The sequence below is a fragment of the Pseudophryne corroboree genome, unplaced genomic scaffold (genome assembly GCF_028390025.1).
Source record: "Pseudophryne corroboree isolate aPseCor3 unplaced genomic scaffold, aPseCor3.hap2 scaffold_494, whole genome shotgun sequence".
In the NCBI taxonomy this organism is placed as follows: Eukaryota; Metazoa; Chordata; class Amphibia; order Anura; family Myobatrachidae; genus Pseudophryne; species Pseudophryne corroboree.
In genome coordinates this window covers 234060-249513 of record NW_026970101.1, presented here as the reverse complement: position 1 = coordinate 249513, position 15454 = coordinate 234060, and the positions used below count along the sequence as shown (strand labels likewise).

General features: G+C 42.7%; 2 non-coding genes across 2 annotated transcripts; both read right to left on the bottom strand.

Moving 5' to 3' along the window:
• Positions 1–5677: 5677 nt before the first annotated feature.
• Positions 5678–5840, bottom strand: LOC135030031 (U1 spliceosomal RNA). The gene has a single exon (XR_010226099.1). It is a non-coding gene; the product is annotated as a U1 spliceosomal RNA (small nuclear RNA).
• Positions 5841–5992: 152 nt separating this feature from the next.
• Positions 5993–6156, bottom strand: LOC135030139 (U1 spliceosomal RNA). The gene has a single exon (XR_010226192.1). It is a non-coding gene; the product is annotated as a U1 spliceosomal RNA (small nuclear RNA).
• Positions 6157–15454: the final 9298 nt, after the last annotated feature.

The window sequence follows — 15454 nt, the reverse complement described above, 5'->3', positions numbered from 1 at the left end:
TAAATACATATCTGCGCTCGCAAATTTGTTAGACAATATCACAGAAATGTATGATGACACGTTTAGGTATACTGGAAGAGAACTTCAAGCTTATAAAACAGAACTAGTTCAGCATAGAATGATTCTCAATTATCTCACAGCAGTAACAGGTGGATATTGTGTCACACTGGCAACGCAGTACGGCGTGAAATGCTGCACATATATAACGAATAGTACCGAGGACCCGGTCGAGGTCATAGACCAAAAGATGGACGATATTCTCCAATTGAAGTGGGAATTTCGCAGGAGACACAATCTCACCCTTGCTGCTGTGAGTAATGAGCTGACTAGTTGGGTGTCATGGTTGAACCCGCGAAATTGGTTCTCCGGTTTAGGAGAATGGGCTCAAGGAGTTATAATGGATGTAGGGAAGTTTCTCCTATGTATCTTAGGTGTTATCATAACGATTGGCTTGATATTTAGATGCGGTCAGGCTTTAACGAAGTGCAAACGAAGTACCAGGGTGATGAGTTTAAGGAGTGAGGAAATTGTAATGCGATTTCTACGGTCCGTTTCTTTCACCTGTTTTTCCGTTTTCCTCTGAGGTAAAAAGACCCACTTGGACGAGGAATTTGATGAGCCGATATACAGACAACAGATGGATTAAAGAAGAAGTTTTGACAACCTTATACACAGATTTTTGATGAACTATGCCATAGATCCCCAGTTTCCCTAGAAATTTTAAAATTACTCTAGCCCAACACTTTTGTAAATCTATGGACATTGACAAAGCTTTTTGCTCGCACCTTATGGGCAAAAGCACAAAGAAGACTGCATTCAACAGACACCAAACAAGACCTCAATCGACGAATGTTCATTAACCTGACATAGAATACCACTGCATTTACCGTAACTATGTATTTTCTTCATCTCTACAACCTTCAGGTAATTACACACATAGTATAGGGAATACAGGCACAGATATCAGCAATCACATATTCCCCCATTCATGTATCATCAACTAAAATGTGCTCCCCATTTTTGTTACAACCAAAATCCGAAAAAAGCTCGGTAAAGTTTGACAGCCCATCCACAGACCCGTACCACGGGATAAGAAGGAATTCAAATGTATACTTCGCAATACCTCAAAGCTTGATTTAAAACACGTACGGCACGATGATACATGACCCCCCAAACATGGATTCATACACACATGCTTCTGCTATCTCACTAGGTCATACCCTTTTCCTACCTTCTCCTCTCCTCCCCTACCCAACCATGTAAATGTATTAACCCCTGACATATATTTTTCTCTTTTTGAAATGTTTTAGGAAGTGGCAGTTATTGTTGACTGCCAAAGGGTGGACTGTCAAAGTCAGAAAAATATCACGATGCACACTGCCATATTTGCACCTCATATGTGTCCCTGCTGCGCATGCGTGCGCTCTACCGTGCGTGCGCATACTCGCTGTTGCGGGCACCCGCAGGCGCACGGTATGCACATTTACGGTAGAGATTGTGTGCGTCTAGCGGGCGACTCTTTCGTTACATATTTTCACCATATAATGCATTTTGTAGATTATGGTCCCTTTGATAGATTCTGAAAGTTTAGTTAATGTAGTATGTTCCTGGACAGAGAGATCCCTCATTGTTTGATACGAAGGGTCAGACAGGAGTAATACAGTGGTGTTTAGTATCCATCGGAAGAGTATTTAATTAGCAATATTCCGGTGTTGGTTTGAAGCGGATCAATCGCTCGTGCGAATAGTTATGGACATAAGAAGTTTATGAACATTTACTGTATTTGCACTTACTTATCCATGCGGCGGGAAACCCAGTTTCCCTCCCACCTGAGCTGTTGGAAATAGTCACAGCCCACCTGTATGAATCAACCTATGACCTTTTGTTATAATGCGAAGACGAATTCCTGTGTCCAATGAACAATGAGATTGTAGGGACCATTGAATTGTATTGTGTGTGGGGCATAAATAGACAGGCCGATCACATCCAGCACTCACTCTTCATCGGTTATCATTGCTGAAAATCGGGAGCTGGATGTCCAGAGGCGCATGCGATCGTTTCCTTTGTGCGTAAGTTTTCTCCGTAATCATATTGTCTTTTCTTGTTATTATGGGCCATATCTTTCTCTCTCTCTCTTCTCTTTCTCTCATTTTCTCTTAAACGTACTTGTATTGTATTTACTGTGTAGTTACCTGGTTAGTTAGTCTATGTTATATTGTAGTGTATGACTTGTATTGTATTAATTCTTTTGCAAGTATAACATTCATAATATATATATTAGGCGTTGGACCCTAAGCACGGTATTTGTGTATTTCTTATAGTGTTAAGTATTCTCAGAGCGTCGGTGACGCTCGAACAGCTTTTGAGTTAATAAGGTTATACAGTGTTGCATTTACACCCTATCTCTACACTAAGGTTTTACAGCAAATTACATTGTTTGTGGTTTAGACATAAAGGTTTAACATTGTGAGCGTCGGCGCCGCTCGTGATCTCCTCGTGGTCTCGAGCGTCCGCTACGCTGATAGCGTAGCATTACGGTAGTCGCTCACCTATAAGTGTGCCCGATACCAACAGCGTATTCTCGTGAGCGTCTGTATCGCTCGAGCAGCCCGCTCCCGATACAGCGTCCGTTACGCTATAGCGAACCATTACGTTAGTCAGCAGCCAATAGCGTGCCTGCCTGTGATCTCTTGGCCGTGAGCGAACGTGACGCTTGAGCGTCTCGACCACGGCTAAGCGATTGTTACGCAACGAGCGTACCCTTACGGTACTCCATACGCAAATAGCGTACAGTGTTCTTAGACCTCACAAAGGGTTTTAAATAAGATAAATATTTAGCTTTATCAAAGCGCACTGTCAGCAGTGTTCATTCCGGGAGTGGACAACTGGGATGCAGACTTCCTCAGCAGACACGACCTACATCCAGGAGAGTGGGGACTCCATCAGGAAGTCTTCGCACAGATTGCAAGTCGGTGGGGACTGTTCCAGATAGACATGATGGCGTCCCGCCTCAACAAAAAGCTACAGAGGTATTGCAACAGGTCAAGAGACCCTCGGGCAGTAGCTGTAGACGCCCTAGTGACACCGTGGGTGTTCCGGTCGGTCTATGTATTTCCTCCTCTACCTCTCATACCCAAGGTGTTGATAATAGTAAGAAAAAGAGGAGTAAGAACAATTCTCATTGTTCCAGATTGGCCGCGAAGGACCTGGTATCCAGATCTGCAGGAAATGCTCACAGAAGATCCGTGGCCACTTCCTCTAAGACAGGACCTGTTGCAACAGGGGCCCTGTCTGTTCCAAGACTTACCGCGGCTGCGTTTGACGGCATGGCGGTTGAACGCCGGATCCTAGCGGAAAAGGGTATTCCAGATGAGGTCATTCCTACGCTAATAAAGGCTAGGAAGGACGTGACATCTAAACATTATCACTGTATATGGCGAAAATATGTTTCTTTGTGTGAGGCCAGGAATGCTCATACGTAAGAATTCCACCTGGGCCACTTCCTTCACTTCCTACAAACTGGAGTGAATTTGGGCCTAAAATTAGGCTCTATTAAGGTTCAGATTTTGGCCTTATCCATTTTCTTTCAAAAGGAATTGGCCTCTCTTCCTGAAGTAAGTACAAACTTTTGTGAAGGGAGTACTGCATATTCAGCCTCCTTTTGTACCTCCGGTGGTCCCTTGGGACCTTAACGTGGTGTTAAGGTTATGGTTTGAACCACTTAAAATGGTGGAGTTTAAATATCTCACTTGGAAGGTGGTCATGTTATTAGCCTTGGCTTCCGCTAGGCGAGTGTCGGAATTAGCAGCTTTATCACATAAAATCCCCTATCTGGTTTTCCATATGGATAGAGCGGAATTGCAGACCCGTCCTCAATTCCTGCTAAAAGTGGACTCATCCTTTCATATGAACCAACCTATTGTGGTGCCTGTGGCTACGCGTGACTTGGAGGATTCCGAGTCCCTTGATGTGGTCAGGGCTTTGAAAATTTACGTGGCCAGAACGGCTAGAGTCAGAAAAACAGAAGCACTGTTTGTCCTGTATGCAGCCAACAAGATTGGCACCCCTGCTTCAAATCAGACTATTGCTCTCTGGATCTGTAACACGATTCAGCAGGCGCATTCTATGGCGGGATTGCCGTTGCCTAATTCAGTCAAGGCCCATTCCACTAGGAAGGTGGGCTCTTCTTGGGCAGCTGCCCGGGGGTCTCGGCACTACAGCTGTGCCGAGCTGCTACTTGGTCGGGTTCAAACACCTTTGCAAAGTTCTATAAGTTTGATACCCTGGCTGAGGAGGACCTCCTGTTTGCTCAATCGGTGCTGCAGAGTCATCCGCAGGAGCCCGTTTGGGAGCTTTGGTATAATCCCCATGGTCCTTACGGAGTCCCCAGCATCTTTTAGGACGTAAGAGAAAATAAGATTTTAAACCTACCGGTAAATCTTTTTCTCGTAGTCCGTAGAGGATGCTGGGTGCCCGTCCCAAGTGCGGACTACTTCTGCAAGACTTGTATATAGTTATTGCTTACATAAGGGTTATATGTTAGTTTTCATCGGTCTTGGACTGATGCTATGTTGTTTTCATACTGTTAACTGGGTAGTATATCACAAGTTATACGGTGTGATTGGTGTGGCTGGTATGAATCTTGACCTTGGATTAACAAAAATCCTTTCCTCGTACTGTCCGTCTCCTCTGGGCACAGTTTCTCTAACTGAGGTATGGAGGAGGGGCATAGAGGGAGGAGCCAGTGCACACCCAGATCTAAAGTCTTTCTTAAAGTGCCCATGTCTGCTGCGGAGCCCGTCTATCCCCCATGGTCCTTACGGAGTCCCCATCATCCTCTACGGACTACGAGAGAAAAAATTTACCGGTAGGTTTAAAATGTTATTTTTTTCTCTGCAACCCACTGCTAAATTGTGCTTCCTAGCTGTTTTTTATAAAATCACTTAATTAAATCTGGGAGAACAATCTTCATGACAATAGTATCTCCTATGCAAAATAAGTATGATTTGGGATAGGGCTGGGGAGGGCCGTTGCTCAGGCACATCTCTGTCAAGTAAAGGAGATTCAACTGAGGCAGCACAAGGGAACTCTCATCTGGGGACAACAACTGCAGGGAGAACACATATTTTCAGATGAACATGGGGTGGCAGAAGGCTGCCTAATACTGAAGCACCCCCAAACAACAAACCAAATGCAACAACTAGTGCAAGCATTCCTGGGGGATGGCCTGCAGCAGATGGATTTGAATATGGTGATGTCATCCAAGCAGTGGGTCAAAGTTGGCTTCAACCCTCGTCTGCATATGAAAAGAGAAAAGGAGCGTGCAGGGCATGGAGGCCTTTTGTGGTGCTTGGATGACCCCTAGTTCGCATTAAGCACCCCCACCCTCCTTCGGTGTGGGGCTCATGTTGGCCATTCCCCAGCCCCTGAAGCATTCAAGCTGATTTCTTGCAGCAGCTGGGCACTGTAACAGCTCCAGAGCTGCTCTGTAAAGCAAGTAAAAGGGTGTGGGCCCTGCAGCACTACCTGTAGTTTGCATTGTGCATTGGGAGGCACAAAGTAAGCAGACGGGAGGAGAAGTCAGGATAGTGCACAAGGGTATAGAAGGGAGGGGCTCAAGAAAAAAGAAGTGGAACCAGACAGCAAACTAGGCTGGAGAGAGACCTGAGACAAAGAGATCTGAATTACATGAGAGCCGACCAGGGAAAACTCAAATTATGCAGTCAAGTTTCCCACATTTGGGGAAATCGCAGGGGCAGCACACCCAGAGTGCAATGGGTGAGCCTTGCCCTGGGAGAAGCAACTTCATGATCATAGTATCTCACCTGGCAGGTAAGTAGGAGTTGGGCTAGAGCTGGGGAGGGTCGCTGCTCGGGCACCCCCCTGTCAAGTGAAGGAGATCCAACTGAGGCAGCACAAGGGAACTCTCGAAAGAAGAACAAGGCTAGAGGAAGATCTGAGACAAAGAAATCTGACTTTTACCAGAGCTGACCAGAGGAAAGCACAAACACAGTCCCCCACTACCACAAATAATGCAGTCGAGTTTCCCACATTTGGGGAAATCACAGGGGTCAGCATACCCAGAATGCAATGAATGAACCTAACCCTGGGAGAACAATCTTCATGACCATGGTATCTCCTATGCAAAATAAGTATGATTTGGGATAGGGCTGGGGAGGGCCGTTGCTCAGGCACATCTCTGTCAAGTAAGTTGCATTTGATTTGTTGTTTGGGGGTGCTTCAGTATTAGGCAGCCTTCTGCCCTCCCATGTTCATCTGAAAATATGTGTTCTCCCTGCAGTTGTTGTCCCCAGATGAGAGTTCCCTTGTGCTGCCTCAGTTGAATCTCCTTTTGGAGAAGACCTCAATAAGATTGTAGCTGATCTGGCTACTGCTAAAACAGCTTGCCTACCTAGTATGACTCCTACCACGCAGAAGGCTAAAAGTACTTTTCTTGGCCCTTTCATCCTCCAGGTAAAGCGTACCCAAGGTCAGGCATACCCAAAGCAAGCTCATGTTTCCAGACCTGCCAAGCCCAGACTGAAGCAATCCTGGGCTGCCCATCAGCCTGCTTCCAAAACGGACAAGCCTGCCGCATGACGGTGCAGGCCTCCCTCTGGGGGATCCCAGGGTGGGGGGCCCGACTTCTAGGTTTGGCAAAGAAAGGTATAATTCTAAGCTAGAGAATTCTGTTTGGAGCTCACCTTGTACTTTGTGAAGAAATAATCAGCATTGTGGCTGAGCAGATACATGTAGTGTGTGGCTGCAAACTGCATGGATCTGCTGCGTTGTAATGCTGATTCTTTTTTTTTGCAAAGTACCAATAGCTTCATATAATGTTCACAATTTTTATGCAGGATCAAATAGCTCAATAGGTAGGGTGTTTGATTAGAATTCAACAGGTTATAGGTTTGAATCCTGGGTATGGTAGTTTGAGATGTGTTATTTAATAAAGTATGTTGTTCTGACTGCCGGCATCCTATCACCTGGGATATCATACTAAATAAATGGAGTTGATAAAAAATTTTTTTTTTTTTTTAACTAGGGACAATTTCCAGATACTTCTCTTTATAACTGAGATTGCCCCCTGGAACTTCACATCAGTTGACAACTATGCATGAGTGGGCAGTGCTTGCCCTGGATCTGTCCACCCATTTATGTGCCGCCATAAAATAAAGCATGACTAACAGTTATCCTGGGCGTACACTACACAATTATCTGTCAGGCTATCTATCCAGTCTGGATGGATGGAATGAAAATCTGGTAATGTATAGGAGCAAATGTCAATTAACCATTTGCTCCCAAACACTAGAAAAGTGGTCAAAAATGGTCATTACACAAATTGGTTAAACCCAAAATTTAACCAATTTGTTTAGGGGACCATTTTTGTCCATTTTTTAGTGTTTGAGAGTAAATCGTTGATGGTCATTTGCTCACATAGATAACCGGATTTCTATTCCAACCAGCCAGTGTTGGAGAGATGGTCTGCCAGATTACATAATGCATACCAGAGCCATAACTAGACTTTTTGGTGCCCTGTGACAGAGAATTATATGCCCTCCCCCCCATTTTTGCAATATGGACAAAAGGCGCATGCCTTGTGGGGAAGGGGCATAACAAGATTGGTCTCAGAGAAAGCACATGAGATATGAAGATAAATCTAGTATACTTGACACTCAATGGTTTGTGGTATTGCAGGGGTGCCCTCCTTAAATGCATATACAGTCACACATGGCATGTTTGTGTAAATGGCATATCAGCAGTCAGCACTAACTGGTGACATGCCATTTGTACAAGTAAGCCATGTGTGACTAATATATAAACATACTTTATTAAATAACACCTCAAACTATCATACCCAGGATTCAAACCTATAACCTGTTAAATTCTAATCAAACACCCTACCCATTGAGCTACTTGATCCTGCATCTATTCTAACCTCCAAAAACAGATTCAGTTGCATTTTCCAGCGTGTTTTGTTTGCGCCTTTGCAAATGTCTTACATCGACAAACTTATTTAGTACTATTTTGCAAATAGGGTTACATTGTCGCAACATTGTGTTCCCTAATTGCTTGATTTTTTAAATGCAAAAATTGATAAAGACACCTGATAATTGCTCTGTGGAGTCTTCTTTTGTGTCTACTTCTTATCTACATTTAATTCCCTACCTATAATCAAGGCATTTTTAAATGCTGGGTGCTGCCAGGACGTGAGGCCTACCTAGTCTTTAGATCTGAATTTGAATGTACTTGTGAACTAACTTAATTTCCTACTTCTAAACTCATTCCTAAATTCACTACTTACATTAATCCTGTAGTTGGGCATTTTGAGCCTTCAATTGTGGGCATTGTTTTGTGTCCAGACCAGCAGCTGGTGGTGTGCATTTGCTGGAAAGGCATCGAAGACCTCCGATATGCTGCATCTCCTGATGTGTGTCTGCCTCAAGTGGCTGTCAGCAAATGCATGCTAGACACCCCATTCCAAGCTGATTGTGACATCACGGAACATGCATCATAGAACAGGCATGCTAGAACATGGGTCTTCAACCTGCGACCCTCCAGCTGCTGTGGAACTACATATCCCAGCATGCCCTGCCTCAGTTTTAGCATACCTTAATAGCAAAACTGTGGCAGGGCATGCTGGGATGTGTAGTTTCACAGCAGCTGGAGGGCCACAGGATGAAGACCCATGTGCTAGAACCAAACCGCAGGTACATTGAATGCTAGCAAGCTGAATGTTTAAATCCTTTTTGTTCCGCAGCATTCCAATGCGGAAGATTCCATGGAACCAGAGATTATTCCATTGAGAAGGACATGCTGCCTGGATGACTGCACTGTGCAAATTAAATCACGGAGCCAGTTGGCTTGTGGGTGGCTCTGGTGACTGGGTGGTTGGGTGGGCGGTGTGTCGGAGGTGGAGCACATGCAAATGAATGTGTATCATCCAGCTAGTGAGAGAGAAAACTCATGCAGGAGTGTGCCTGCTTGTCAGTGAGTTATGCACCTTGCCAGACGTCAAATCTACATGGAGCAACTGGAGGGGACAAGAGCAGGTTTGGAAAATATACACAGAAGAGCATATATGCTGGCGCATTCTCCATGATTGTGTCAGCTTATGTTTTGGTGCACTGCACTTTCCTCCACTAAGTTTTAGCCATTTTGTTTAAACGCAAGTGTAGTTGCTTCTCGCTCTTTTGGCTGTGATATTGTATTGTGGTTGAAGAGTCTGCTGGAGGGATTGTTTTCTTCATTGGCGAGAGACTGAAGATATTCCAGGATGGAAGGCTTGGGAACACTATCCGTTTTTCAGTTGTGGAAGAGTTGAAAGACCGGATTGGACTACATTCTATAGTAAAGGGTATCTTTGTATTTATTAATCCTCCCTTTATATGTGTCTGTCTTTCAATAAAGCTTTGGGCTTGTGATTCCGTCACCCTCTTACACTCCACACCCATAGCCTTATTAACTATTGTATTGTTTAAATGTATAGTGCAGTTCATGATTTATAGTTTAGGCTGACCTGTACTGTAGTTCTTGAACTGTACTATACCGACAGCATTTGTATTGTGTTTTGGCTGTGCTGCAACACAGTACTTATGTGTGTAATGTTTATGTATGTTTTTTTGCTTCTTTATGTCAATAAAGACTGCTTTTTCAATCCAATATCTGAAAACAATCAATGTTTATCTTTGATGGCAATAGAAGTGGTATGATATTTGCTGCTTTTGAAAGGCAATATCTGATATGTCCCCTATCTGGGAACCATATATTAAATGGCTTTTCAGAAAAGGGAGATGGGAGAAGAGCTTTCAGTACTTGTAGGACCGATGCACATTTCCTATTCTAGCCTCCAAAAACAGATTCAGTTGCATTTTCCAGCGTGTTTTGGATGCGCCTTTGCAAATGTCTTACATCGACAAACTTATTTAGTACTATTTTGCAAATAGGTTTACATTGTTGCAACATTGTGTTCCCTAATTGCTTGATTTTTTAAATGCAACAATTGATAAAAACACCTGATAACTGCTCTGCGGAGTCTTATTTTGTGTCTACTTCTTATCTACATTTAATTCCGTACCTCTAATCAAGGCATTTTTAAATGCTGGCGGCTGCCAGGACGTGAGGCCTACCTAGACTTTAGATCTGAATTTGAATGTACTTGTGAACTAACTTAATTTCCTACTTCTAAATTCATTCCTAAATTCACTACTTACATGAATCCTGTAGTTGGGCATTTTGGGACTTCGATTGTGGGCATTGTTTTGTGTCCAGACCAGCAGCAGGTGGTGTGCATTTGCTGGAAAGGCATCGAAGACCTCCGATATGCTGCATCTCCTGATGTGTGTCTCCCTCAAGTGGCTGTCAGCAAATGCCTGCTAGACACCCCATTCCAAGCTGATTGTGACATCACGGAACATGCATCATAGAACAGGCATGCTAAAACATGGGTCTTCAACCTGCGACCCTCCAGCTGCTGTGGAACTACACATCCCAGCATGCCCTGCCTCAGTTTTAGCATACCTTATAGCAAAACTGTGGCAGGGCGTGCTGGGATGTGTAGTTTCACAGCAGCTGGAGGGCCACAGGATGAAGACCCATGTGCTAGAGCCAAGCCGCAGGTACATTGAATGCTAGCAAGCTGAATATTTAAATCCTTTTTGTTCCGCAGCATTCCAATGCGGAAGATTCCATGGAACCAGAGATCCTTCCATTGAGAAGGACATGCTGCCTGGATGACTACACTGTGCAAATTAAATCACGGAGCCAGTTGGTTTGTGGGTGGCTCTGGTGACTGGGTGGTTGGGTGGGTGGTGTGTCGGAGGTGGAGCACATGCAAATGATTGTGTATCATCCAGCTAGTGAGAGTGAAAACTCATGCAGGAGTGTGCCTGCTTGTCAGTGGGTTATGCACCTTGCCAGACGTTAAATCTACATAGAGCAGCTGGAGGGGACAAGAGCATGTTTGCAAAATATAGATAGAAGAGCATATATGCTGGCGCATTCTCCATGATTGTGTCAGCTTATGTTTTGGTGCACTGCACTTTCCTCCACTAAGTTTTAGCCATTTTTGTTAAGCTCAAGTGTAGTTGCTTCTCGGCCTTTTGGCTGTGATCTTGTATTGTGGTTGAAGGGTCTGCTGGAGGGAGGGATTGCTTTCTTCATTGGCGAAAGACCAAAGATATTCCAGGATGGAAGGCTTGGGAACACTATCTGTTTTTCAGTTGTGGAAGAGCACAGAGGTCGGATTGGACTACATTCTATAGTAAAGGATGTCTTTCTATTTATTAAACCTCCCCTTATATGTGTCAGTCTTTCAATAAAGCTTCGGGCTTGTGATTCCCTCACCCTCTTACACTCCACACCCATAGCCTTATTAACTGTTGTATTATTGTACAGTTTAAATGTATAGTGCAGTTCATGATTTATAGTGTAGGCTGGCCTGTGCTGTAGTTCTTGAACTGTACTATACCATCAGCATTTCTATTGTGTTTTGGCTGTGCCGCAACGCGGTACTTATGTGTGTAATGTTTATGTATGTTTTTTTGCTTCTTTATGTGCATCGGTCCTACAAGTAATGAAAGCTCTTCTCCCATCTCCCTTTTCTGAAAAGCCATTTAATATATGGTTCCCAGATAGGGGACATATCAGATATTGGATTTCAAAAGCATCAAATATCATACCACTTTTATTGCCATCAAAGATAAACATTGATTGTTTTCAGATATTGGCTTGAAAAAGCAGTCTTTATTGACATAAAAAAAAAACATACATAAACATTGCACACATAAATACAGTGTTGCAGCACAGCCAAAACACAATACAAATGCTGACGGTATAGTACAGTTCAAGAACTACAGCACAGGCCAGTCTACACTATAAATCATGAACTGCACTATACATTTAAAGTATACAATAATACAACAGTTAATAAGGCTATGGGTGTGGAGTGTAAGAGGGTGAGGGATTCACAAAACCGAAGCTTTATTGTAACACAGACACATATAAGGGGAGGGTCAATAAATAGAAAGATATCCTTTACTATAGAATGTAGTCCAATCCGACCTCTGTGCTCTTCCACAACTGAAAAACAGATAGTGTTCCCAAGCCTTCCATCCTGGAATATCTTTGGTCTTTCGCCAATGAAGAAAACAATCCCTCCCTCCAGCAGACCCTTCAACCACGATACAAGATCACAGCCAAAAGGCCGAGAAGCAACTACACTTGAGCTTAACAAAAATGGCTAAAACTTAGTGGAGGAAAGTGCAGTGCACCAAAACATAAGCTGACACAATCATGGAGAATGCGCCAGCATATATGCTCTTCTATCTATATTTTGCAAACCTGCTCTTGTCCCCTCCAGCTGCTCTATGTAGATTTAACGTCTGGCAAGGTGCATAACCCACTGACAAGCAGGAACACTCCTGCATGAGTTTTCTCTCTCACTAGCTGGATGATACACAATCATTTGCATGCGCTCCACTTCCGACACACCACCCACCCAACCACCCAGTCACCAGAGCCACCCACAAGCCAACTGGCTCCGTGATTTAATTTGCACAGTGTAGTCATCCAGGCAGCATGTCCTTCTCAATGGAAGGATCTCTGGTTCCATGGAATCTTCCGCATTGGAATGCTGCGGAACAAAAAGGATTTAAATATTCAGCTTGCTAGCATTCAATGTACCTGTGGCTTGGCTCTAGCACATGGGTCTTTATCCTGTGGCCCTCCAGCTGCTGTGAAACTACACATCCCAGCATGCCCTGCCACAGTTTTGCTATTAAGGTATGCTAAAACTGAGGCAGGGCATGCTGGGATGTGTAGTTCCACAGCAGCTGGAGGGTCGCAGGTTGAAGACCCATGTTTTAGCATGCCTGTTCTATGATGCATGTTCCATGATGTCACAATCAGCTTGGAATGGGGTGTCTAGCAGGCATTTGCTGACAGCCACTTGAGGGAGACACACATCAGGAGATGCAGCATATCGGAGGTCTTCGATGCCTTTCCAGCAAATGCACACCACCTGCTGCTGGTCTGGACACAAAACAATGCCCACAATCGAAGTCCCAAAATGCCCAACTACAGGATTCATGTAAGTAGTGAATTTAGGAATGAATTTAGAAGTAGGAAATTAAGTTAGTTCACAAGTACATTCAAATTCAGATCTAAAGACTAAACACAAAACACAAAATAAGACTCCACAGAGCAATTATCAGGTGTCTTTATCAATTGTTGCATTTAAAAAATCAAGCAATTAGGGAACACAATGTTGCGACAATGTAACCCTATTTGCAAAATAGTACTAAATAAGTTTGTCGATGTAAGACATTTGCAAAGGCGCAAACAAAACACGCTGGAAAATGCAACTGAATCTGTTTTTGGAGGTTAGAAAAGATGCAGGATCAAGTAGCTCCATGGGTAGGGTGTTTGATTAGAATTCAACAGGTTATAGGTTTGAATCCTGGGTATGATAGTTTGAGGTGTTATTTAATAAAGCATGTTTATATATTAGTCACACATGGCTTACTTGTACAAATGGCATGTCACCAGTTAGTGCTGACTGCTGATATGCCATTTGCACTAAAACAAATTAAAATGGTAAAAGTTATTGTACTTTAAGTAAAAATAAAAGCTAAAATATCAATCCCAGTTTTGGATTACTTTAATGAACAAAAAAAAAATGCATATAGCAGAGGATAGTTTCAATCTGCCTACCTCTGGGTTATGGACCCAGCATGCTTCCATTACAGTACTCTGCTGCACATGTAAGTGCAAGAGATCCTGAAGCACTCACTCATCATGGGAAAGTACCAATGTGTTTCTTCATTGGTTGATGGAAGAAACATCTTACAAAAACTCTCCACATTATTGACTTTTTAAAATGTTTCTAGGAATCGTTCTAGATGAATGCTTATTAGCCTTTGTCAGTATGGACTTTTACAAAGTGTTGCTGTGGCGCAATCAGTTACTGTGTAAGGCTATTAACCAAAAGGTTGGTGGTTCAATCCCACCCAGGGACGTAATTGACCTTGTTATCAGATTTTGGTGATCTTTATGTAGACAAGTGAAAATTTCAAACCCCCTCTTATGGTGTAGGGTACCTGGCCTTCTCTGATGTAATCAGAGTTAGATTTGATTCAGTGATTTTATAAAAACAGCTAGGAAGCACAATTTAGCAGTGGGTTGCAGAGAAAAAGAAATATGCTGGCAAAAAAATCCAATTGAGTGATTAAACAGCTTTTCATTTTCTGGCTTTATTTTTATGCTAACAAATTTGTTCTCTGAAAAGTGTCCACAAAGCCAAGTTTCTGATTAACACATTTGTAGGGATGGTTTTTAACCTATTACTAAATTAAACTTGCTTCATTGGAAAGGCAGCAAGATGCATCCTCATTTCAATATCTACTGAAATAATACAGGTTGACACCAGGAAACATTAACGCCACTGCATCCTTTGTGCTTTCTCATGTGGAAGTCTGTTTAATGTGAAAACAAGGTGATATCTAATTAGCACACAGGTAAGGAATTAAGAAAATCTTTATTTAAGGGTGAAGATGTTTCTCACAAAATCGTTGCCCCAATGCATCATTGAAATTCAAGCTGGAAAGATGATTTTAATATATCACTTGTACATTTTGTATTGCTCTTCTGGTGACAATGTAGTTTGTTTTTGTCAATTACCATTTTAATAATCGGGTAAAGAAAATTAAGTGGATTTTTGAAAGAAAACAATACTGTCAATATACTATTAAAACAAATGAAAATGGTAAAAGTTATTGTACTTTAAGTAAAAATAAAAGAGCAAAAATATCAATCCCAGTTTTGGATTACTTTAATTAACAAAAAAAAAAACGCATATAGCAGAGGATAGTTTCAATCTGCCTACCTCTGGGCTATGGACCCAGCATGCTTCCATTACAGTACTCTGCTGCACATGTAATTGCAAGAGATCCTGAAGCACTCACTCATCATGGGAAAGTACCAATGTGTTTCTTCATTGGTTGATGGAAGAAACATCTTACAAAAACTCTCCAGATTATTGACTATTTAAAGTTTTTCTAGGAAACGTTCTAGATGAATGCTTATTAGCCTTTGTCAGTATGTACTTTTGCAAAGTGTCGCTGTGGCGCAATCAGTTAGTGTGTACAGCTATTAACCAAAAGGTTGGTGGTTCAATCCCACCCAGGGATGTAATTGACCTTGTTATCAGATTTTGGTGATCTTTAAGTAGACAAGTCAAAATTTCAAAAACCCCTGTTATGGTGTAGGGTACCTGGCCTTCTCTGATGTAATCAGAGTTAGATTTGATTCAGTGATTTTATAAAAACAGCTAGGAAGCACAATTTAGCAGTGGTTTGCAGAGAAAAAGAAATATGCTGGCAAAAAAATCAAATTGAGTGATTAAGCAGCTCTTCATTTTCTGGCTTTATTTTTATGCTAACAAATTTGTTCTCTG